General features: G+C 39.4%; 1 protein-coding gene across 1 annotated transcript in view; it reads left to right on the top strand.

The window, feature by feature from the left end:
• Positions 1–5,463: 5,463 nt before the first annotated feature.
• The window catches only part of frmpd1a (FERM and PDZ domain containing 1a), a 54,361-nt gene continuing 36,743 nt past the window's right edge, over positions 5,464–23,081 (top strand). Inside the window, exons 1-2 of the mRNA XM_026169863.2 lie at positions 5,464–5,727; positions 17,794–17,907. The gene's annotated coding sequence lies outside the window, so the exon portion shown is untranslated. The remainder of the gene's footprint in view (positions 5,728–17,793; positions 17,908–23,081) is intronic.

Below are 23,081 nucleotides of genomic sequence, written 5' to 3'. Positions count from 1 at the left end.
TTCGCCCTTTTCTTCTTTTCCCTTCATCTCAGCTCCCACCCGATGCGATGGCCCCTTTGATTCAGTCATGCTGGCGCTAAGCTTTTAAAGGGAGATTTTTTTTGGTCCTTACTGTAACTTACAGTAGGAACTTTGCTGCCTGTATTTACTCCCTGTTGAGAGGAAACCATGTCATCCATTTTTAATTCAGCACAGAAACATCTTCATTTGGAAATCTTTTTATCTTTACTCATAATGACAACGTGCTTATAAATAATGTTTTGCTGTATAAAATCATTGCCATCTTTAATGGATTTTTAATAGATATTGTTTAGCACTATCAACATGGCAAGTTTAAAATAGAGAGGGGGCACAGAGGCAACTTTAGACACTTTTAAACAACTTATTTTTTATAATAAAGAGCTCAGGTTTCATCCAAAAACCAATGAAATGTTCTGTATGGGCCACCTAAGCTAATAACTAAATGCCAGGCCAGACAAACACATTTTTATCCAGTGTTGAATTGGGTACTTTTGGCTACGTTATCCTTCCGTCTTTCGATTTAAGAATGCTTGAACTTTTACTGGCTGGTACTTTAAATATGTGATGAGTAAATCTACAAAGACTTTGTGAGGTGTGTTTACCCTGGTAGTGTTGGTTAATACCGGAATGAAACTGGCCAGTTTTAATTTGTTATTATGTGGTTAAAAAAAAAATCCCCAGTTCTCTAATGTGTTCCAGTAACTCACTTCTTTTCTTTCTTCCAGTTAGTCTCTTTTTTTTGTATCAGGAGTAGCTCCACCATCTAGTGGCTGGAACAGAAACATATCAGCTTTCTCAAACATGCACCCACTTCATATACAGTCTCCAGCATGGTACATAAAATAGTACTCATGTTGCTTCTGTGGTAACACAAATAACTCCGAGCCAATCATTTGAAGTTCATCCATACTCCACTAATGATGCTAATAAGGCTAATGACAAAGAGGCTCCTCTGTTCTTCTTTCATGTCAGCCACGAACAACATCTCCCTTCCTTAGGACAGTATTGAATGGATTTTGGCTTCAGAGGGTAGCTCAATTCGCTTTGAAAATCTAGGGTTTTCTTTTTTTGTTATCATGAGAGAGAAGGCGACTGGAGCAATTGAGAGAAAACGGGAAAAGGATTGTTTGGAGTCAGAAACACATTTCAAAGGCTTCCCCCAAAAACAGCCTGCAAAATCTGAGATGAAACCGGCTAATAAAGCACCACACAGCAATAAATAATGCAACAAGAGGAAACAACATGAAAGATCTTTTCATCTTCTTATGGAGAGAAAAGGGGAAAGGAAGCAATGAGAATATGTATACGCTTAGTTCTGTAGTCAAAGTTTGTTGGACTTTGCTTTGAAACTATGGAGCATTTGGTCAAGGGGAGAAATGTATTGTATTGTATATGCAAGAAAACCATACTGCTCTTACTCCATGTAGATAAAATACAATAATTTATCTAAATTTAATGGCAGAATATGCTTCAACCCTTACTGCATCCTCCATGTTTCTTTTCTAGTTGAAATTTTCTGTGACTCAGACAATGAACAGGCTAAAAATCCCCTTGCACCCACCCAAAATAGTTCTGTCCACCAGCTGATGGCCAAGGACAGAGATCAAACAGACCACAAAGCAGGGAGTGGGGGGGTCGGTGCAAGAGCAACAAAAGAGCTTCCTCTCCTAATCTCTGTTAAATTAGAGTAGACGTGCGTGGCAGTGTGGGCTTCCTGCAGAGGATGAAGGGGATTGAGCGGTGACTGGAAGTGGACTGTGTGGTTATGATATTATTAATAAAAGCAGCATGGAGGCTGTACAAGTGCTAAATCTGCATGTGAGACCTGTGAATGTGTATGTTAGTGGGGCAAAGTGAGAGGGAGAGAGGGGAGGAAAAAAATAGACGGTGTGGAAGCAGCAGTGCAGTTGTGTAACACTGACATCTTGTGGCCAGATGTGTAAATTGATTGTAAGATAACTGTTTCATGTGATAGTTATTACATTTGTTACATTTTTTATCTACATTACCCCCTAAAAGTTAACAGAATTCACAAAGATTATGTTATAATGACAACTTCTACATTTTACTTATAGCAAAAAAATCAAGCAAGGTTATTTAAAAAGTTATAAACACCTTGTAAAAATTATTAAAACTACAAACAGAATGTGAAAAAAATAACTGCTGTTATCTTATGTTCAAGACATTTGTATGTTGTGCTGCAGAGATATCAACTGACTCTGAAATAGGGCTGTGCTGCACTCTCATGTAATACCACTTTAAATCACAAGGTGGTGCCACGGGTCGGTGTAAGCAGTGTTGCCAACTTAGCGACTTTGTCGCTATATTTAGCGAGTTTTCAGAAAAAAAGACAACAAGCAGCGGGTGCTGTAACGCAGTCAGTTCTTCTTTTACTCTTTTACTCTTATGCTGTTTTGTGGATCACAAGATTTAAAACTACTTATAAACACACACACACAAAGTAACTCCACCAGAGTGCCTATTTCGGGTCACTTTTGCCGGTCCAAGCCCGGGTAAAGGAGCAGGGTTGGAATTGTGACATTAAAAAAAAAACAATAATTGCTAAAAGAAATTTAATTTGTAGTTCTAAATAAACTCTAAATGCATTTAGGACGTTTTTACTCACTTTAAGTCTCTTCCACGATGTTATTTCTCTCTCCAACAACAGAGGTTACAATTAGATTAGCATGACCAATTATGCAAATTAGGCGATGACGTCATTTAGCGACTTCTAGCGACTTTTAGGACAACCAATAGCGATTTTCCTTACTGAGGAGTTGGCAACACTGGGTGTAAGATCAGCATAGCAAGGCAAAGCCACACATCTGCAGCCGATTAGGGAGCGAGATTTAGACCTGCCCAGAGATGGTGGAGGTGTGGGTGCTGGGAGAGATGGAATCAATAAAAGATGAGTTCAAACCAAATCAGGCCTGCTGGGCTTTATCCACCATCAGCAGCAGAGTTTCAGGAGCTTCCTGATGAAGATGCAAGGAACCATGTGGAGGAGGGGGAAAAACGCTGAACCATTAAGTTTACATATGGTTCAATTCCCACCACTAACTGTCCACATGCTATCCAAAATCTACTTGCCCTTTTCTCCTTCTTACTTTGTCTGATCTTGCACTCGATGGCGCCTTTGATTCAGTCATGCTGGTGCGCTGGACTTCTAAAAGAGCTTTTTCTTTCTGTTCTTACTGTAATTTAAAATAGCGGGTTCTCTGCTTGTGTTTAGTACCAGCTGATAGGAAATCAATTCATCTATTTTAATTCAACACGGAAACATCTTGATTTGGAAATGTTTTTATCTTTACAACATTAGATAATATTGAAGCTATTATTACCTTTTGTACATAATTTATGCTTACTGTCATACTAATGTGTGATTTAGACTCCTGTGGGGAATCTATGCTCATGACATACATGTTAACCCTTCGCGTAACCGAACGTGCACCCCTGAGAAATATAACTACACGACGGTTATTGTATGGATGGCCGTAGCCCATACATTGAGCGGGTAACCTACTAATCAGAAGGTTGGTGGTTCAATCTGCTCCAATCTGCATGCCAGATATTCTTAGGCAAGATTCTAACCCCAAGTTGGCCTAACCTGCATTTTAAATGAGGCACAAATCTTGGTTCTGCATTTGAATTTTAAATTTTCTGTAATGTCTTGAAGCACCTCTCCACTCTGTTTCAACATTGCTCCACTCCTGATGATGATATTGTTAATCCCTGTTTGCATATTTGCACCACTACAGGATCTTCTTCTTCCTCAGGCTGCTCCCTTTAAGGGTCGCCACAGTGGAACAGCTTGCTCCACTGCATCCGATCCTTAGATCCTCTGTCATATACGTCCTCTGCATATCTTTGTCCACTACATCCATGAACCTGGATGTAGTGGATAACAATTTTTTTTAATGAGCCCATATTTTCATATGTGAAAAAAATAAAGTTTGAAAAAAGGAAATCTGTGAGAAAAGTACAAAAAGCTTGGGCTGCTGGGAGATCTTCCATGTTCCTGAATTGTTTTCCTTGATGATGCTTACACATCATGGATCTTTGCATAATCTTGTGTAGTCTGTAGTCTGTTTTTTCTCCTGTTTATTATCTTACTATGCTTCTTTTTTTATCCCTCAGCCCCATGCTGAGGTTACCCCTAACTTACTATTAAAGGAAAATCTCTTTTCTCATCACTTCGATGTACTTGCTCATAGGGGATTGTCTGATTGTAGGGTCTCTACCTTACAGAATAAAGTACCATAAGTTGATTGTTGTTGTTGTAGCGATGCTGCTCAGCATCACTATGTGCATCATCTTTCACTCCATAAAGGTGTTTGTATGTTTGAGTTCAAAATGCTGGATTCATTATGAGTGAAGAACAAAAACTGAACGCATACTTGATGCACATTTAATTGCAGATGACAACAGTCATTGCTAATTGTTGGGACCCTTATGCGCTCAAGTTTCCATCAAATAGCATTTAAATTAGCACAAAGTGGTTCTGAGTCATTGCCATTATCCTGTGATGAAATATTTCTATTCCTTTATCCATAATGTGCCGAGTGACTGGTTTGATGAAAACAAATAAATACAATTCTATGGCTTTCAGATTCAACAAACGGGAGAATTTAGATGGATTTTTTTTAACCTGTACACTCCATGGGAACCATCAAAACACACAATTATCCCCACTGTAGAGGTATGGAGTCTTCAAGAATCTATACACAGCTATACATTCGTCTTACTAGTGTATCTGTTACCAGACTTGCCTACTACATTAAAATGCACCATAACATATTAATATTTTTTATAACATATTGATATTTTTACTTAAAGTCCCTCTAGGTTGTCCAGCTGCGAATACTGTAATTTGTAATACTGTAATTTGGACACGTGACCCACAGAGGCTGTTTATTTTTGTGGTTTTATAGCAATAGAGCTACTGCTGTTTGGGGATACTTAACAAAACAGGTGGAAATGAAAAGATTAAGTACAACATGCAAACCTAGCCTTGGATATTTCAGGAGGTGAAACACAAACGTGCAACACAAACGCCAGTAGAGGGCGAAAGGGGACAATTTAGTTATCTCCACTACTTCTTTCTTATTTTAAGCCAGCTGGTCGTGTGTCGTGTGTGGCTTCCCAGTTTAAATAAAGCACAGGAAGGTTTTTTGTTTGAACCCAGTCCCCCCGCCCTGTTTGTATATCAGTATTCGGCATATTTGTATGGCAGCACTGGATGCGCGCAAGCGGACAAAAGATACAAAGAGATGCAGGTGTGCAAACAAGAGGGAGCTCGCGCCGTACGTTTCTTTGCTGTTTGTTTTCTCGTTAATGTCGGAGTCTGACATCACTGCTGAAAGTTCCTGTGAGTGTTTCAGAGAGAGAGAGAGACTGGGGAGGGTGAGGTGGGGGGAGAGAGAGACAGATAGAGAGGATTACCGTCGCCTAAGCTGTGCGCGCCTCACCCCATCCGCATCACACGCGCTTACCTGCGCGGGGACTTTCGTCAAACGCAACTTTTGCTTTCTGTGGGGGATTTCGAGCCTCTCGTTGCCCACACCCAGGTGATATGGATTAACTGCACTTCTTCGAGGTGCGGCGGGGTTTTTTGCGGCGCTTTTCGAAGTTGTTCCACGTACAGGACGGTCGGGACGGCCCGCCCTGCGCTCAGGAGGGGATTAGAGAGCGGAAACCCGCTACTCGGTAAGGTCTTTACACCTACAACCAACCAGGATGAACACTGAGCACACATAGAGGTGCTAGAAACATTTTCTGTGCACCGATATTACCTTTATTTCCCTTACGTGCATGAGCGCAAGCTCTCGAAGCAAATTAGACGGTGCTTTGGCTCAGTTGGCTGGACATTTGTTTTAAAAATCAAATAAGAAAAAAAACTTGCTTATTGTTAGCCTGCTAGTTTCACAGTGCAAAGAAAAGTAAAGGTTTAATTTTCAATTCATGTTCTTAATTAAAAAAGTTAATCTGCCACATTTAGAAGTCTCATTAACTTCCTCCGATCTTTCCCCTTAAAACACACGCAGCTTAAAGAGTGCAGGTGAAAGATGGCACCCATTCACAGCTTCACCTGTTTAAATCCATCTCAGTCAGATTAATGGAGGGGCGGAGGCAGGTGGATGAGGGATTTTTTTTAAAGCTTCAGCAACAATCTGAGACGTAGACTGTGTAGAAAGGGCTGGAAGGCGTCCCTAATGTTCCACAAGTTCCACTCCATTCATTAAAGAGACATTCCCAGGCTGCTTTTAAAGCACTGGGAGTCGCTCAGTTTCTGTGTTCAACTGCTGCTAAAGAATTGATGAATAAACTAATAGTGCATAGTCTGTGTGAAATGAAAATGTGTTTTACTAATGCATCACTGCAACCAGAAACACACACACACACAGCTACATGCATTTTACAGTAAGATGTGTCTCCAGATATTTTGCTGCATCATGCTTCAGCCTTCACAGAGACTGGGCTGATGCCACTGTGTTTGGCTTATAGGTGGCACAGTCTGCTGCTGCTGCTGGACTGTGAGTCCCAAAATCGATTCGTTTCGTGCAGACACACTAATACAAAGCGTGCCCTGATGCTCAGGATTGAAACTGAAGAAGACTGTGGGGCCGACTGCGTTGTGATGGCTCTCCCGGGCTTTACTAATTTATGATGTTATTTTTAGGCTTGACTACATTTTTGATGCTGCCTATTTGTCAAGTTTAATAGCGAGTGAAAACTCGGGTGTGTCCGTCAACCTCTCTGTGTGCACACGTGCCTAAACTTGATCAGGCAAAAATGGTGTGTGGGGATACTTCAAAGGCCTTTCGGCACTTTTGTTCTGTCATTGAGGTTTGGTGTGTAGTACTGTTCAAACCATTAAAAAGTGCTTAAAATGACATTTCTCACCTATACTGAGAAGAAGCACACTCTTCAACTTTAGCTCCAAATGTAATCTCCCTCAGCTCCTCCTTCACAGTCAGAGCCTTAAATCTTTACAACCAGCTAAAAAATATGAGATGGATTTTCAGCCCGAGATGGGACTTTTTGAACCCTCATTCCCAAAACTCAGCTGTCTTTCTGACTTCACATTGTGCTGTAGTTAAGCTACTTGAAACGTTGAAAGAGATAAATCCTTTCAAAAGGCTTCTCCAAACATCTGAGAATATGAAGGCGTTGGAAAATTAGAAGCAAAGAAAGCGAAAAACTCCCCAGCTTCTTACTGCAGAGAGGTGAATCTCAACCTCGGGATGGCTGCTCTAATGAGGTCTAAAAGGTTTTAGGTCAACCCTAATCTCCTCTGCCATAAAGACGGCCCTTTTAGACACGTTGGCTTCAGTGTGAAACACCTGATTAAAGAGTTTTCCAGCAACAGCAGAAGTAGTTCTCTAAGCGCTTTTACTGTATCAGAGGCTTTCCATCATTTCATACTGGATAGGGAGGATCACATGCTGACAGCTGTCTGTCTGCTGAGTTAGTAGAAATTTTTCTTACTTCAGATCTGATCTTCATTTGAGTGTTGGTGGGATTCTGGTCAGTTTAGCATAATGGGATGTGGTGTTTCAGTTGTGGGATTACACTTGAGTATATTATTACTGCTGCAAAACAAAAGATATACAGAGCGTAACATGCCATTCATTTTAAAGCACATAAACATAAAATATATGTCTCATTGTCTATTATACCTGTGTTTATGTACCTCCAGCTGGTGTATGAACAAAAAACATTATCACCTTTAGTCATTAGTCCTTGAGATTTGCATACATTTGCCTCTGACAGATATTTAATATTGGATTTTCTTCTATAAATAAATAACCAAATCTAATATTTATGATTTCTTTGTTTAATTTGTTTTTTTAGTTCTTTTAGAAGAAGATCTGATGATGTTTTAGAACCCATGTATGGAAAAATGTATTTTCCTGCAGTAGTACAATTAAATATGACATGACATTATTAATCATAAAGAGTATTTTAAGCTTTTTCTTAGGACTCACTCCATTGTCTTGTTGCCTGGAGCCGTCATACAGCTGTAGAAAATTTACATTTCAGCACTTTGTGACAGTTTACAGCACAGGCAGAGCAAGCTGACAGACATGCATATGTTTGCATGTTTGAGCTTAGAGACATAAGGTCACTCAACTTTTGGCTGAATGTCACAGTTTTGTCCAGTATATTGACACTCACCATGTCTCACACGCATACTGTGACGCACTGAAAAGCTGCCAAACATCTAACAGATAGGATGAGAGTTGGGTCAGAGCAGTTTGAAATGCAACCAGTCGATTAGGACAAATTAACTTTTGACATTAGTGATGCAATTGATTGTTTTTTTAAAGTAATTGGAATACTTTGGATTACTAAATTACTATATCTCATACCAGAAAAAGAGGGACGTTCTATAGATAATAGTTTTGTTTAAACCTCTCAAAACATTTTTAGTGAAGATAATTTTTTTTATTATTGTTGTACTTTTGTTTACTCATGAATAGTATGTCTGACATTTTTTGTCGAGTTCCTTGCTTTGTGGCAGTACAAAAAAACCCTGTTGGTTATAAGCAACAACTATCAAGATCTGTGGGGTATGCAGGTCATGGAAGCAAAACTTAAAATAGCACACAAGGAACACAAGCTAACCAAAATAAAACAAAGTTTAAACACAGATACAGACTTAGACACACAAACTTGACATACACAAAATGTAAGCAAACATGGAGACATGAGCTACTACATACATGGGATGCCAGGAAGGACACACAAGACTCAGATGAACAAGAGATAACTAAGATACGAGAGTAACTAGAAACATGAAAAACGAAACTAGGAAACACTGGAAATACTGAACTAGATGACGAAACAATGAGAAACTAGAATACACTCATAATAATAACTCAGACTTGGATAAAGAACACAGAAAGTCAGAACACAAGAAAAAACTGAGGAACCGTGACAGCAGTACTTACTCCTAAATAGTCCTCCATTTCTGCAAAAATGTGCGGCGCAGGACACCATATTTTAAAGATGTAAAGAAAATGTTATCAACTAATCCTCAGTCATGCAATTCTAATTACTAATTATATATAAAAAAATACATAATATGGCATGGGTATTTTTTTGTAATGAAACTACATTTAAACACTACGCGTACTTAGAGCTGGGCGATAGAACGATAACGATATGTATCGCGATATAACTTTTACTCGATAGAGAAATTAAGCTATCGCGATAGACCTCGCCGCTCTTGTTCTCTTAAAAAAAAAAAGGTCAGCCGATCCAAATTCAGTAGCGCAGAGCCGAACCAATCACAGCCGCAGCGTCACGTCGCGTGACTTGTTACGTACAGCACAAGTGCCAAGCCGCACGTGTGTTTGTTTGGGAAGCAGCCAGCGGGTAATGGAGCCAGCGCGTAATGGAGGAAATGAGTGTGCCGACTAGAAAAATCAACCGAGCGTGACCGAAGAGAAAACAGATGATGGTTCCAATGCCGGAGAGATTGTCGAACGGAAGAGCCATAGAAGTTCCGTAGTTTGAAGGTATTTCGGCTATTTCAAGTCTGACAAAAAACAGAGTAGCGTGCACTGTAAATTGTGCCGAAAGCAAGTCTGGAAATACAATAAACTGGTGCATGCGTCACACTGTGCGCCACGTTATTGTTTCGGTGAAATGAATTTCTACAATACTGTTAATTCTACTCTCTGCAGTGTTTAAATGCTTACATATACACACAGTTACTGTCCCTCCACACATACGACTCGGTTCTGCTTCTATGCCCCAGCTTTGTTTACTTTTTCCCACCGAGGCTTCTAGACTTCTGATTGGCCAACATTTCTGCACGGTTAGGAATCTAGCGCCACCTGCTGCTTTGGCATGTTCATAGCAGCGTTTTCCTTCATTTCTGCCTTTATGTGTGGACGGGATTATTTTTTAAAACGAAAACGGAAAATCTCCGTTTTCAAAAATACCCGTGTACGTGTGGACGTAGCCTCAGTCTCTGACTGGAAGCGCTAATTCGTCATTCGGCTTTTGTCAGACTAAAGTAACTGTTAAAACTGTTTGAAAAGCTAAGCTATACAACAAGGAGAGATTGAGAATTTCCTTTTAGTTCTCAGTTTATTTGATATTGACAAAAGTTAGTCAGTTTTGTCTGTTCTTCTGTAAAACAAACTAAGATTTATTTTTAGAATTAATATTTTGTTTCTAAGTGGAATTGGCAATTTAGTCTGTTTCATTTGTTCTATTTTGAAACTTAAACGCTTTAGCGGCTGCCTTTTGTGTAGTTTGCAATATTTGCCTTTATTTATCTGAAAAAGTCTCATGTTCCTTAAGTACATCTACCCTGTTGAACTTATTATGGGAAATAAATATTTAAAAACAAGCTGCTGATTATTTCACATTTTACTTGTGAGCAACGGCACATTTAAATCTTACAAATATAGTTATTTGGCTTATATCGTGATAGATATCGTTATCGCCTGAAATGAAAAAAACATATCGTGATATGAAAAAATCTCATATCGCCCAGCTCTACGCGTACTATGCAATTCTATGTATGAATGACTTGAAGGTTGCAGCTGCCGACTTAAAGTCACATTCTCCCCAGAAATGAGTTTCTTAAACATTACTTCTCTTGCAAGTTGACTACGCAAAATAAGATCTGCAGTTTGACACTTTTGAGCTTGTCAGCACAACACAGGCTTTTCTTTATTCACATAAAATCTGGAACCTATGAGCTAGAAGTGTGATGTGATGTCACTCTTATCCAGTAAAGCGTAATAATAATCTGGTAACTTGAAGCCTGATTTGCACATCCTGTGCTTTTAAAATTAACTTAGTTGTTAGTTAGCCCTGGGTAATTAATTCAGTTTTCTGTTATTTGGCTTCCAGCAATAAAGGAATAAAGAAAAAAAGATGATTGTGCAACACTTGAGTTTTTTTTTTATCGTTTTGACTCTATTTTCTGTACAGCTGTGTGCTTTCACCCCTCCGAAAAACTGAAACTTGCTCAGTTTTTGCTTCAACTGTCCCCAAGATGACTGGAAAAGAGCCTTATATCATCAAGACGTTTCTTGAAGGAGGAAAAGTGAGAACTTTTACATGGATTGATCAGCAGTGGCTCATCAGTGGTAGCTGATGTTGCACAATATTCATCTACCAGATCTTTGAGGGTCTCTCCTGCAGTTCAGTCTTAATAGTGTGCTGTAGAAGTGTATTACCGCCTACTCCCTTCCTTGGCTAGACTACCATGTAGGCGCCTTCAAGGTCTGTTGTTGCCTCGTGGTAGTGGTGTTGTGGCTGGTGAGCATAAGCAAATGCTCTTTTGAGATAGGCTTCACAGTCCAACACAATCACAACATTACATAATTATGGGAATAGACTCATTAAAAACAAAATATTATTCAAAGTGGAGTGTTTTTATACATCTGAGCTGTCTACAGTGGTCGGCACAGCAACTGTAAAGAGTAAATATTTGTTTCAAATGGATGGACCCAACCAACAAAAGTAAATACTGACAAGATCAGGTGAGCCATTTTAAAAAGCATCATCCTCATTAAAGGACTTAAGTTACCCAATGCAGCCTGCTTAAGTGGATAATCAACATAAAGTGATGTCAGGAACAGGAAGTGATGTCACTATTTGTCTCTTTCTCACAGATAATTCCTCTCAGTTTGGTGTGTTTGTCTTCCTCAGAAATATCTCTAAAATTCCTCTAAAAGAACGGCTGGTCATCTGGCCAGTTATCTTTCAAGAAGTGCAGCAGAAACAATGCATTTATTTAAATATCACAGCAAAGGTCAACATGTTCTGCTGCACATATTGGCTGTCGCACACTGGCGTTCGCTCTATTTACTTTTATGTAAGGCTAGCTCAGCAAATAATACTAGTGCATTAAATAGATGGGGAGCATAGATACTGGCTTTGTGTATAAGCCATCAGATAGCTTGTTAGCACTGGCAGCTTCGAGGCTGTCAACCTGCTAGTACACCAGCTCTGAGGCAGAACAGCAGAGCTGTGTTGCCCCAGGTACATCTCTGCACACACAATAGGTGACAAAGAAGCTTATTTAACACTTTACACTCTGTACCAGCAAGAGACGATGTCCTTAAGAGAGAATTTAACTTACTAGAAATCCTAATTCAGATACATAAGTGAAACAACATCAGCTGAACAGGTTCATTGATAGTATAACATTATCCTGGTTCTTAATTATTTCAAATTTTTTGACCTAATTTTATGACAACAGTAGGTAATAAGACACATTAGTTATTTTAGCAGTTGTATTTTTGTATGGAAAAAAGAATGGCTCAAACCCTGCAGTGATGGTAAAGATGCATTACCCTAGGTAGCCTTCTATGGTAACTTTTTTAAAAAAAAACCTTCATTTAACCAGAAGAAGGAAGTCTTAAGATTAAAATTCTCTTTTGTCAGACTGCCCAGATGTAGATAGCATAAACCAGCATTCCTTGAGAAAATCTACATCTACATCTACATCCAATGGCCCCACTTGGGTTTGAACTCAGGTTCAGCCTTTCTTGCTTTGAGCAAACTGTGCTAACTACTTAGTCACCATGTTGTGTGCATGTGCACCAACCTGAATGTAGAACAGACATTTATTTTAAACTGCATGTCTTGTTTATTATTGTGAGGAAAATGTGGTTTGCAACAAAGTGCACAGCAACTGGGAATAAGAATTAACACCTATAAGCACAAGGCTTTGTATCTCAGCTGGAAAAGGAAGGATTGCCCAAGTGGCAGAGTTTTAAGTACCTTGGAGAATTTCCTTTGAGGGAGGAAGACTGGAAATTGACAGACAGATTAGCAAAGCATCCGCATTACTGCAGGCAGCTGTAGCGAAGGAAGAGCTGAGCCCAAAGGAGCAGCTGTTGCTTTAGTCTTCGATCTGTGTTCCTACTTTTAACCCTGGGCATTAGCAGTTGGTGGCAATATTAAAATTGATCAGGAGTTAGGTTTCTGGGTAGATATGAGGAGATCTGCCATTTCAGAGGGGTGCAGGGTAGACTCTCTGCTGATGTGATTTGAACATCTCACTTGGATGCACTAGGCATACCCAGCTGGAAGGAGACCCGAAGCAGACCCATAAGCTGGAGTTCATCTTTCCAGGAAGAGTTAGAAGCGGTGGTGTATGACAGGGAGATCTGGGAACCGATGTTTCTTAGATTAGTGCTTGTAACGGTGGACCCAAGAAATACCAGCCGGAGCGACTTTTGACAGTGCAGAACTTTTTATTAAGCTCGGGTTGTAGTGGACACATATACTCCGCGCTCTCTTTCTCTGCTGTCACGTTCCGTCTCCGTCTGTCACTGCCAACACATAAAGAGACACAATCACTGTCAGATCCCAGCACACCTGTTCACCCCGCCCCTGCGCCGCCCCGGGAGCTCACTGCGTCACGCCTCCTCTGCAGCTGGCCAAGGACCACACCCACGCCACAGTGCTGTATCTACTCTGGATGAAAAGCAGAACAAGGACAGATGGTTGGAACGTTTTCTCATGCAGCGTATGAGACACACAACCACACCTGCATGCACAATAGGGGTGGGGGGAAAAATCGATACTGTCTAGTATCGTGATATTTTGTTCATTCATTCATTCATTCATTTGTTCATTTTCAGGCACAACAAATACCTATATTGAACATAAAATGCACAAAACAAAAAACAAAAATTGCCTGAAAAAGGAGTGGGACGAAGAAAACTTATTAAATCCCACCCCTATACTCACTCATCAACAAAAAAAACAATAAACTTCCCGCAGCTACGCCCATCATTGCATACAGACCCATCAACAGCCCCGGGCACATACAAGCATCTCAACGGCAGCTCGCAAACAACAATTAGAGCCTTCATAACTGAATACAGAATATATAAATTATAAATTGCATTACCACAGGTAACAGGCAGTAATAATTACAAGTAACAAACACACATACATATACATACATACATACATATATATCTACACACACATGCACGTATATATACATACATATGCACACTCTTCTTTATTTATTTATTTATTTATTTATTTATTTATTTATTTATTTATTTATTTTTCTCTCTTGGAATCCATACCAGCAATGGTAAGAGGACAGACATTACAGAGCACACTAAAAACCATCATTGAGTATACTGTGACCAGACCAAATGTTTGTAGAGGAATTTAAATCTATGAATATTTTTGCATTGTTTCAATTGTAAACTCAGACTGTTCCAGATTTTCACACCACATACAGACACACAATTGTTTGCTAATAATGTATCGATACAGGGACAGCAGAAATCGATATTTTGACTTCAAAATGCTCTGACTTCAGAGCATGTTGATCAGCTCCCTTTTCTGAGCAAGAATCCTGACATTCCTTCACTGTCCAAATGTGTTTAACTTTTTTTTTGGCAGCAATAAACATGACAGTTTACTTATTTTAATTTAAGACATGTTTTATTTTAATTAAGTTTAAAACTTTTTTAATTAATGTAAAATTATATTTTGTTTTAATTTACTTTCAAATTCTTCAGTTGCTGAATGGGCTGCATAGTTTTCATAAATTGCATAGTTCAGAATAGCTATAATTGTACCAGATGGTTGCATTCAGTTAAGTTGGACTAGACTGTAATACAAACCGTTCAGTTTGTCAGCAATAAAACTGACTGAAATGAGAGAAAGACTGAGTGTGAGACTTTGATATTAGATAAAATGAATATTGATAAAGTTTACCTTTATGTACAGAATTTGAATATCGCAAAATATTTTTGCAATAAATTGCAATAATATCGTATCGTGCGTTAAGTATTGTGATAATATCGTATCGTGAGTTGTATGGTTAATGTTTTATTTGGGAACAGAATGGTGTGTATGTGTAAGTTTGGTGATGGAGTTTTTATTATGAATGAATGATGAATTTTTATGAATTATTATGTCTACTTTTTTATGTTTAAGGACAACAGATGGAAATTAGCCTTTGGCTATAATCTGGCATGTTTACATTCATATATATATATATATATATATATATATATATATATATAATTTTTTTTTTTATGTTCATTAACATGCACTGTCCTAAATAAAAAAATAAAAAAATAAAATGGTGATTCCCACCTCTAATGCACAATGCTACACAGTCACCCAAAGTGTCACTTAACAATCGTGGGGTTCCACACAATCCTGGTAAGTGTGTGAACTCCTAATTGCATTCGGTCCCCACTGCTACCCTTCAAGCTGTGAGCATAATTCATTAATGTCAAGAGGAGAAAGGAAAGAAACAAAATTAATGAGAAAACATAAACAGGGCACCAGCTCCCTGGGTCTAACAGGCCTCCCATATGCTGTAAAGCTAATGCAGAGGCCCACGTTTGTGTCCACCCTAAGGTCGTTTTCTGTGTGTCATGCCAAGGCTCTTTTTACTCAGCTTTCCATATTTGCTCCACCATCCTATCCCAGTAAAGGCTAAAAAGCACCCTAAAGTATTAAAGCATAAAGAGGCCAGTACACCTACCGTCTATAAGAAAATATTTTGTGTTTTAACGTAGGTTGTACACTGACCGTCAAATGTAAATGCTATTAATTAGAGATCTCTAAACTTGAGCGAGTTTGTTTTTGCAGCCTCTGTGAGCCAATTCTACGGTTTTACTGTGGTGAGACAAAAAGTAAAAGTCAAACTGTAACTGTCTATATGCCTGAGCAGCCAGGCAAAGGAAAGGAACACTTGGACGCTTCTTGCATAAACCCCACCCACCCTTTCCCAGAGGGCTTGAGCCCATGTGTGACATCATGGTTATAATTATCATGAAGATGCCATTTTTGTTTGTTTTTCCCAAGCAGTCAGAAAAATATCACACCTTTGTTTAAGGATTTAAAAGTATTATCTAAAGCTGCACTGTTGCCCACCCACATGAAGGTTCTTTTTAAAAACACTCTACATTTTCTCAGTAGGGTTAGAGAGAGCCCTCCTTGTGATTATTCCCATTGCAACTAAAGACAGGATTGTTTTCTGAAGCATGAGGTGGTGTACTTGCCTACACCATATAAAAATAATTTTAATAGGGTTTTCGGATGGAGCTTCACATATCAGAACAAAGTGACAGTGACACCCTCAGGAATTCTGCAAAGACCAACCATCTCACTTCCCATATTAAAAGCTAGATCATCATTCTGCCACATTCTTGCTGATGTTTGCAGTTTTGCTTAAATGTGGCTCCCATTCAACAGCCTTCCCCAGCCATATCCATCTGGACCAATTAGTGTACACAGCATTCATCAATGAATAAAACAATATGAAATTTAGTCTTCATCACAGAAATGAGCCTGCTGCAAGTCAGCTTTGGTTATGAAGGACCGAGATGAAACATACATATGGTTTTCTGCCTCTTGCAGAACGTTGCACTGTTTCACCCTGTTCCTCTCCAGAAACATCTTTCCTCTTACCTGTGTTTCCTGAGAATTGTGACTTTCATAATGGTGTAAAACAACTTCTCTTCAATCAAGATCGCCTGACAAGCGAACCTAAAACCAGATTTAGAAATTATGAAAAACATAATGAAATATTCAAAATGAAGTGTTTTGTGTTTCTGAGGTATCAATTACATAATCACTGGAGCACAGAGTAGGCAAACCGGATGTTCTCCATGCCCGTCAAACCCTAACCCTCTTGATCCCTTTTATTGCTCACATTTCTCTTTCTCATCTTTCTGTTCTTTGCAGCCTCATGCGTTTTCTCTCTCTCCTCATTCTGTCTTCCTTTGTGTGCGTCGGTATGCCTGTTAGTTGTTGGTAGAGTGAAGTGGCTGCATTATCTACATACATTATTGATGCTTGCAGCACTTTAACACACACATGCACAACCACACACACACACACACACACACACACACGCACACACACAAAATCCAGCTTACCGCTCACATAACAAAAACTTACATACAGTTATACAATCACACACACATACAGTCACAAAGAGCACACGTAGCCTCACTTTTGAATGAAAAAGTGAGTGACAGCGCACACATGTTGTCGTTTTTTTAAAACAGCTGATTCCCTGTTTTAAGAAAAAATGAGGAAATTGTGACATTCTCAGACTAAAATTAATTCACAGTCACATGCTGGGCTAATAGGTTAAGACATGAATAGAAAGTGAGAGTTATGAAAGAGAAGAGACAGAAGGATTAGAATTTGAGTAGCAGGGAGTTGGAGATGGGAATAAGGGAGGGAGGGGACAGAAGAGTTCCCAGCATCTCTTTTCCCAGGGCTTTGTGAGGGCCTCATTAAATATGGATGGTGTTTGGATCAGAGCAGGGGTAAGTGGGACTCCACAAACAGCACATGCAGCCGATGCAGGCAGCCCCATCCTGCTGTGATGGAGCTCGGTGTGGTTTTTTGCTTCATCTGTCTCTCCGTACTCCTCCTCCCTTGATTCAGTTTACTGCCCTCAACCCTTTTGTCCAGCCCCTGTCGCTGCCATCATGTGGCACTGTCTGTCAAACTCTTCTTCTTTTTCTCTGCTTGTCTGTTTTTGTCTTTTTCTTAGACTCATTTTCTGTCTTCCGCCTCAGTGCCCCCCACTCTCATTCCATCTCCAGTTTGCTTGTTTTTCCCCATGATTCACCGATCTAAAAGGAAAGCTTTCCTCCATTATTCACACCCTAATTGTAGTTTTTCAGATGAGAAGATAAAAATCATGTTTCAAATTGTCAATAATATTACAATGCTGAGAGACTCAGGCTCCAACAACCCTAACTCTTAATTCTGATTCATGCCTGTCGTCAGGAGATGAAGACACGTCACCCTGGTCTTCTTCAGTGGAGTGATGGGCGAGCAGCGAGGGCAGCGGGACTGTAACTGGCACCTTCATGGAGCCCTGATACCCAGGGCAGAGAGCAGGTGTGTGAATGTCTGTCTCTCTAATAGTGAAATGAAACAGATTGTGTTTGTGTATGTGATTTGTGTGTGCACACAACAAAAGATGGCAATATTAGAGGATTTAAAGACTGTGGGATAAACACAGTGAGACAGACGCACAGTGGAGAGGTAAGTGAGCAGTAAACTGGTGTCTGTCTAGTTTAGCCAGTGTGTTACTCCAAACAGACCTGTAAGGCTAAGGTGAAGCTCAGTCTAATCTGGCTCAGCAGGAGTGACGCACAAACTCCCTGTCACAGCCTGCAGACACACTCTGTAATCCCATTTGCCTACTCTGCGCGCCTGTGTGTCTCTGTGCGTGCAGTAAGAGTGTTAGGCAAAAGTTGTAAGTAATGCATGTTTCAGAATTTACTATACTCATCGTGTATGCATAGCTAATTTAGTTAACGTTCCAAAAATACAGAGAAGTCACAGGGAGGGTGCATGGGCGGATGGATTGTTCTGTGGAGTGCCAAGACTTGAGTTTGCAGCTTTTCTCTAGACCAGGGATGTTAAACTCATTTTATGTACACAGTAACCTGTAGGCCCACCTATAATCAAAGTAACCTGTACACAGGTTACTTTGATTATAGGTGGGCCAGACTGGCGAAACTTCCCTTTCTGTCAGTGTAAAGTTTAACTATACATTTAATTCCTGAGATATTTTATTAAAGGAAAAAGAAGTGAAGGAAAGAAATGTGTCAGCACAACTATTTGGGCTTAAAATGTAATAAATAAATATGTAAAACTAAAGAAGAAAGTAATAGTAGCGCATTGGGCAGTGTCCTGTAATTTTAAAAGTCCCAGAACATGTCCTTTTGAAATTTCTTTAGCCCAAAGTAAAATAACAGGAGCCTTTCAGTTATTTAGTTACTTTGGTATAGTGTGAAAAGCTGTGGGGAAGGTCTTTGTCAGTAGGAAAACCTATAAAATGTATTAAAATAGGTTTAAAAGTCAAAATATTTAAGCCCTACTTAACATTTTCTAAAGCAATTTAGGGGCTAGAGTTTTCCCGGACCAGTTCTGGTCCCTGGGCCTTATGTTTGACACCCCTGCTCTGGACATTTTGAGTGAATTGTGTTTTTGGATAATATTATTTATGTCATTATATTTCTTTAAGACTACAAGTGCCATCTGACTTTACAGACAAATTATTTTTTTTAGCTCAGTTCAGTTATATTAATGTAGCACCAATTCAGAACACAACAGTTGCTTCAAGGTGCTCGGTCTATTCCCAATGCTAACATGTTTGCTGTGTCAAAGCTACAAAATGTTTAGTGGTTATTACAGTGTTTCCCACACTTTAGTTGGCGAGGCCACCCAAGTATATTATCAGACGCCTGTGTATATTTTGTGACTTATTTTGGATTATTTGTATTTTCCACTGTATTTTGAGAGTTCAGTCTCTGCTCACAGCCTTTCCTGTCAACAGCAGCCACAGTCTTTTGAGAGACAAGAGACTGTCGTGTAGGGGTGGGTAATATAGCTTCAAAATGATATTGCAATGCTTCAGTAAATTTGCAATAAATACATTTTCAGTGATAAAAAAAAATCAAACAAAATAACAAAAAAAAAATACTGCGCAACAGTTGGGGAGTGCAGATTAAAGGTAGCAGGATTTAATAGTGCAAGTATAATCAAAGACATTTTCCATCCTTTTCCAATGAGTTTTTGCGTTGTTTTCCGATGTCTAAGGAGCTTAGAAAGAAAAGTGTCTGGACTTCTTTAAGTTGCTTGAAGACGTTTCACCTCTCATCCGAGAAGCTTCTTCAGTTCTAACATCAAATGGTGGAGAGTCCCATATTTAAGCCCTATGGGAGTGTCCTCCCAGGAGCACAATGGACCCCCTAACGATCCTCTACCTAATCGCACAAGCCAAGGTGTGAAAAGGTCACAATCAGCCAAGGTTTCAGGTGAACTCATCGGCTGTATCCCAATTCAAGGTCTGCAGCCTTAAAGTACGCAGCCTCAACGATCCTCAAGGGCCGCGTACTTAAAGACCGCTAAGGCCGGAAGTGCAAGGCTTGTGAAATGGGACGGTCTAGCCTCCGTTGCACTGCCCAGGTTGCCTAGCAACCATGATACTAACAGCTGGAAACGTGTCATACAGCTTTGTTTGGACAGAAATGAAGGAGAAAATCTTTTGTTCATTTGTTTGTTTCTTTCTACATGAGCTTTGATCATTCTCTGTAAGATTAAGCTCAGCTATTGAACGGCGTATATTTTAAAGTAGAGGCTTTAAAACCAAGTTAGTACAAACGTCACTAATGTCACATAACTTTGCCGACATGTGGCCAACAGTAATGTTTTAATGTTCTTCGTTATTAAACATTTGCACATAAATAAGTGACATAATATTCAGTACTTACTTAAAGTTTACTCTTCGGGCGCCCCTCATTCGCCGTTTTTTTTCGGCAAAATTATCCACACCCACCGCCGCGCTATGCATTCTGGGATACGTTGGGCCACGAAGTCTACACTGCCACAGCCTTAAAATTCAGGGAAATGAAGGACGCATTTCAGGGCCGCATTTCGAGCAACCTTTGAATTGGGACAGCCTTCGGCGCGCCGCTGTGACGTAATCGGCCTTGAAACGCGTACTTTAAGGCTGCAGACCCTGAATTGGGATACAGCCATCGTGAAACCTAGCCCCACCCTATCATGTGATTTCCTAAGGTCAGAAGGCCCAGGATGTGAGTGGGCGTTAAGGCGTCTGGAAAGGGATCTCAAAACTGGATTATAGATGGGAGACAGTTGGTGTCATAAACCACCGCCTCTGTTTTATGAGGATCATTCACAGTGGACATAGATGGCTTCTTTCACTCCTCTTTCAAACCATCTGTCTTCTCTGTCCAAAATGTGAACATTGGTGTCCTTGAAGGAATGACCTTGGTCCTTTACGATGACCTGGATGATTGAGATGTTGTTTTCTGATAATCCTGAGGTCAGAGTGTGAAGTTGCTAAACTGGTTAACACTTTAGTTTAACAATAATTAAACTTATTTAACCTTATAACAATACAGGAGCTTCACAGTAATGTCCAGAATAAAATGTTTTCTACCTGGGATGTTGTATCTGGGGTTGACCTTTTTTGCTAACTGCTTTTAGGACTTTTACGACCATTTGGTTTGGAATCCTATCCTAGACCGATCAGTATGTAACCGCATCCATGCACAGTTTGCTTTGGCTCTCAACACAGCCCCAGAGCTATGATGATGCTTGGTGGTGTCATTTATTTACTTTTTTGTTGCACATCACTGGCTACCAGTGTCTCCACCTTTACGGTTGTACCTCAAGCAGTGAAACAATTTTGTTGTTTCCAGTTTTCCCAGAACCAGTTTTGTGGTGTATTGTGACGTATTGGAGGCTGTGGAAATGTTGCTCTCAGACATGTGTTAGCTTATCTCTTTGTTTTGCTCATAAATGCGGAGCTTTTCTATGCCATTGATGATTAATAGGACATTTTTATATAACAACTAAGAATGTAGTTTTATTGTCATGGACAGTATATACACACATACATTTTTACCATGATATACATGATATTCTTACATCTAGTATTGATTTAAGCGCAATTGCCACTGAGCATCATCCCCAGAGATTAATGTCACAACCCTCTTTCACATCATGGCTATACTACGATTCCCAGCATTCACCCTAACCATATTTGACTGTTTTTTTGTGGAGGCTTGAAATTTGTACACCACACTGCTTTAAGCTGCTAGTTTTTATGATGTCAAAAATTCTTTAGACGACTTCAATGTTTAACTTGTGTGAGAGGTTGACATGGTTCACATGGAGAAGAAGATGATAGAGGGAAATTCTAATAAGCATCTATTGTGTACAATTAAACGAGGCATCTAATGAAAATAAGCTTTTAATGGCCAAAAAACAAAACCAGGAAACAAAAAGACTGTAAGAATATAAACGAAATTACACATGAGAAAATAGAACTAAACAGAGTAGGTTTAAATTGCTAGCTATGACAAACATGTGGAACATCTTCTTCACAGAGGAAAGATCACTATAGATACAAACTCTGCAAAGACTAAGCTGCAGGTAATTAACACAGGTGAAGGACGTTAGAAAAACAGGAAACAAAATCCAGAAAATTAAATGAGAAGATCAACTCAAATCAAAGTAAATAAGAAACAACCAAAAGATAGCTATCATGGCAAAGTGAATGAATAAATGTACATGAGAAAACACAAGTGTGGGGAAGGAGAAGTGCTGCTGTAGCCCCTTTAGTCAGCTTGTGTGTGTGCGTGTGTGTGTGTGTGTGTGTGTGTGTGTGTGTGTGTGTGTGTGTGTGTGTGTGTGTGTTCTCTGCAGCATTTCTTACCCTGCCCAGCTTCAGCATTAGGTAAAACTATTCTGGCAGAGATTTTTGTTTACTTCTCTAATTTTATAGCAGACACAGCTATCTGAAAAAAAACAACCTGAGCTAATATATATGTAATTTGATTACTGTGTTAATATTGTAATGATTATAGTGTGTATTGCATATCACAGTGTTGGGGGAAAAAACAACCTTGTAATAGATTTTTAAAAAACTAGGAAATGCAAACAGCACATTTATTCATAGTTTTCAGAGGATGTGTGAGGAAAAGCTCAGCACACCGGCAGTGGCATTTTACTCATTTACAGCCTGAATCATATTTTAGTTTCTAATTAAGCATTGACCGGCTAGCTCATGGTCTTATGGCAGGAGGCAGGACTCAACAAGTGGTAAGTCTGTTGTAGGGCCATGTTTAACTCACATTTTACTACACCAAACTGTAGACATTTTGTGGCATAAATGCATTCAGGGAGTCATACGGCATTAAAAAATGACTTGACTTTTCAACTAAATTTAACCGCAAAGGTTTTCTTCAGACAGATATAAAAAAAAATGCCACTAATGATCCTGATCAATAACAACGGCACAGAGCCAACCTTTTTTAACCTTTTTTGTCTGGATGAAAGCCCACTAACCAATTTCCAGTGGAAGCAAGAGTCAGATTACTGCACAGTCAAACATTTGACAAAAGTGATATCGTGTGCAAAAGGTAAATGTTTCTGAATCGCATCTTTTATCAGAACTAAAGTACATATTACACAAGATGAAGCCTCCATGTCATTGAAAAAATGCATTAAAAATGCATATTTTACTCTAATGT

Source organism: Astatotilapia calliptera, chromosome 6 (genome assembly GCF_964374335.1).
Source record: "Astatotilapia calliptera chromosome 6, fAstCal68.1, whole genome shotgun sequence".
NCBI lineage: Eukaryota > Metazoa > Chordata > Actinopteri > Cichliformes > Cichlidae > Astatotilapia > Astatotilapia calliptera.
This window is presented reverse-complemented; position numbering and strand designations above follow the sequence as displayed.